The sequence below is a fragment of the Bombus fervidus genome, unplaced genomic scaffold, assembly GCF_041682495.2.
Source record: "Bombus fervidus isolate BK054 unplaced genomic scaffold, iyBomFerv1 scaffold0020, whole genome shotgun sequence".
NCBI lineage: Eukaryota > Metazoa > Arthropoda > Insecta > Hymenoptera > Apidae > Bombus > Bombus fervidus.
The window spans coordinates 5,310,913-5,314,655 of NW_027212583.1; positions in this window are offsets into that span (position 1 = coordinate 5,310,913).

The window sequence follows — 3,743 nt, forward strand, 5'->3', positions numbered from 1 at the left end:
TATGACATTATATGTTATGACGTAATTCTGTATGACGTTATACATCATGACTCAATACTATATGGCGTCATACGTTAAACCGTAATTCTATATGACGTTATACGTTATGATGCATTACTGTATGACGTTATACGTTAATCGTAATTCTATATGACGTTATGCGTTATGACGTATTACTATGTGACGTTACACGATATGACGCATTACGCTATGGTATTATACGTTACACCGTAATTCTATATTACGTTATACGTTAAAACGTAATTCTATATGGCGTTATACGTTTAACAGTAATTCTATATGACGTTATTCGTTGTGACGTATTCCTATATGACGTTATACGTTATGAGGAATTCCTGTATGACGTTATACGTTAAACAATAATTCTATATGATGTTATACGTTATTCCGCAATTCTATATGTCGTTATACGTTATGACGCATTGATATATCTCGTTATACGTTAAACCGGAATTCTATATGACGTTATACGGTATGACGCATTACTATATGGCGTTATTCGTTACGACGCATTACTATATGACGTTATACGTTAAACCGTAATTCTATATGACGTTATACGTTATGACGTATTACTATTTGATGTAGTACGTTATGTCGTAATTCTATTCTACGTTATACGTAATGACGCAATACTATATGACGTTATACGTTATGACGGATTACTATATGACGTTATACGTTAAACCGTAACTCGATATGGCGTTATACGTTTCACCGTATTTCTATATGGCGTTATATGTTTAACAGTAATTCTATATGACGTTATTCGTTGTGACGTATTACTATGTCACGTTATACGATATGAGGAATTGCTGTATGACGTTATACGATAAACAATAATTCTATATGACGTTATACGTTATGACGTATTACTATGTGACGTTATACGTTATGACGCATTGCTATATGGCGTTTAACGTTAAACCGAAATTCAATATGACGTTATATGTTATGACGTAATTCGATATGGCGTTATACGTTATGACGCATTACACTATGACGTTGTACGTTAAACAATAATTCTATATGACGTTATACGTTATGACGTATTACTATGTGACGTTATACGTCATGACGCACTGCTATCTGGCGTTATACGTTAAACCGAAATTCTATATGACCTTATACGTTATGACGTATTACTATGTGAAGTTATACGTTATGAAGTAATTCTATACGACGTTATACGTCATGACGCAATTCTATATGACGTTATAAACTATGACGCATTACAGTATGACGTTATACGTTAAACCGTAATTCTATATGACGTTATACGTTATGACGTAGTACTATGTGACGTTATACGTTATGATGTTTTGCTATGTGACGTTATACGTTATGACGTAATTCGATATGACGTTATACGGTATGACGTATTACTATGTGACGTTATACGTTATGACGGATTACGCTATGGTATTATACGTTACACCGTAATTCTATATTACGTTATACGTTAAAACGTAATTCTATATGGCGTTATACGTTTAACCGTAATTCTATATGACGTTATTCGTTGTGACGTATTACTATATGACGTTATACGTTATGACGCATTACTGTATGACGTTATACGTTAAACCGTAATACTATATGACGTTATACGTTACACCGTAATTCTATATGACGTTATACGTTATGACGTATTACTAGAAGACGTTATCCATTATGACATAATGCTATGCGACGTTATACGTCATGACACTATACTATATGACGTTATTCGTTATGACGCATTACTGTATGACGTTATACGTTATGCCGTAATTCTATATGACGTTATGCGGTATGACGCAATACTATATGACATTATATGATATGACGTAATTCTGTATGACGTTATACATCATGACGCAATACTATATGGCGTTATACGTTATGACGTATTACTGTAATACGTTACCCGTTATGACGTAATTCTATACGATGTTATACGTCATGACGCAATACTATATGACGTTATTCGCTATGACGCATTACTGTATGGTGCTATACGTGAAACCGTAATTCTATATGACGTTATACGTTATGACGCATTACTATATGGCGTTATACGTTATGACGCATTACTATATGACGTTATACGTTAAACCTCAATTCTATATGACGTTATACGTTATTACTTAACACTGTGTGAAGTTATCCGTTATGACGTATTACTGTATGGCGTTATACGTTATGACGTGTTACTATGTTACGTTATACGTCATGACGCAATACTATATGACGTTACACGTTACGACGCATTACTGTATGGTGATATACGTGAAACCATAATTCTATATGACGTTATACGTTATGACGCATTACTATATGGCGTTATACGTTATGACGCATTACTATATGACGTTATACGTTAAACCGTAACTCTATATGGCGTTATACGTTTCACCGTATTTCTATATGGCGTTATATGTTTAACAGTAATTCTATATGACGTTATTCGTTGTGACGTATTACTATGTCACGTTATACGATATGAGGAATTGCTGTATGACGTTATACGATAAACAATAATTCTATATGACGTTATACGTTATGACGTATTACTATGTGACGTTATACGTTATGACGCATTGCTATATGGCGTTTAACGTTAAACCGAAATTCAATATGACGTTATATGTTATGACGTAATTCGATATGGCGTTATACGTTATGACGCATTACACTATGACGTTGTACGTTAAACAATAATTCTATATGACGTTATACGTTATGACGTATTACTATGTGACGTTATACGTCATGACGCACTGCTATCTGGCGTTATACGTTAAACCGAAATTCTATATGACCTTATACGTTATGACGTATTACTATGTGAAGTTATACGTTATGAAGTAATTCTATACGACGTTATACGTCATGACGCAATACTATATGACGTTATAAACTATGACGCATTACAGTATGACGTTATACGTTAAACCGTAATTCTATATGACGTTATACGTTATGACGTATTACTATGTGACGTTATACGTTATGATGTTTTGCTATGTGACGTTATACGTCATGACGCAATTCGATATGACGTTATACGGTATGACGTATTACTATGTGACGTTATACGTTATGACGGATTACGCTATGGTATTATACGTTACACCGTAATTCTATATTACGTTATACGTTAAAACGTAATTCTATATGGCGTTATACGTTTAACCGTAATTCTATATGACGTTATTCGTTGTGACGTATTACTATATGACGTTATACGTTATGACGCATTACTGTATGACGTTATACGTTAAACCGTAATACTATATGACGTTATACGTTACACCGTAATTCTATGTGACGTTATCCGTTATGACGTAATTCTATGTGAAGTTATATGTTTTGCCGTAATACTATATGACGTTATACGTTATGACGCAATACTATATGACATTATGTGTTATGACGTAATTCTGTATGACGTTATACATCATGACGCAATACTATATGGCGTTATACGTTATGACGTATTACTATAAGACGTTACCCGTTATGACGTAATTCTATACGACGTTATACGTCATGACGCAATACTATATGACGTTATACGCTATGACGCATTACAGTATGACGTTATACGTTAAACCGTAATACTATATGACGTTATACGTTAAACCGTAATTCTATATGACGTTATGCGTTATGACGTATTACTATGTGACGTTACATGTTATGACGCATTACGCTATGGTATTATACGTTACACCGTA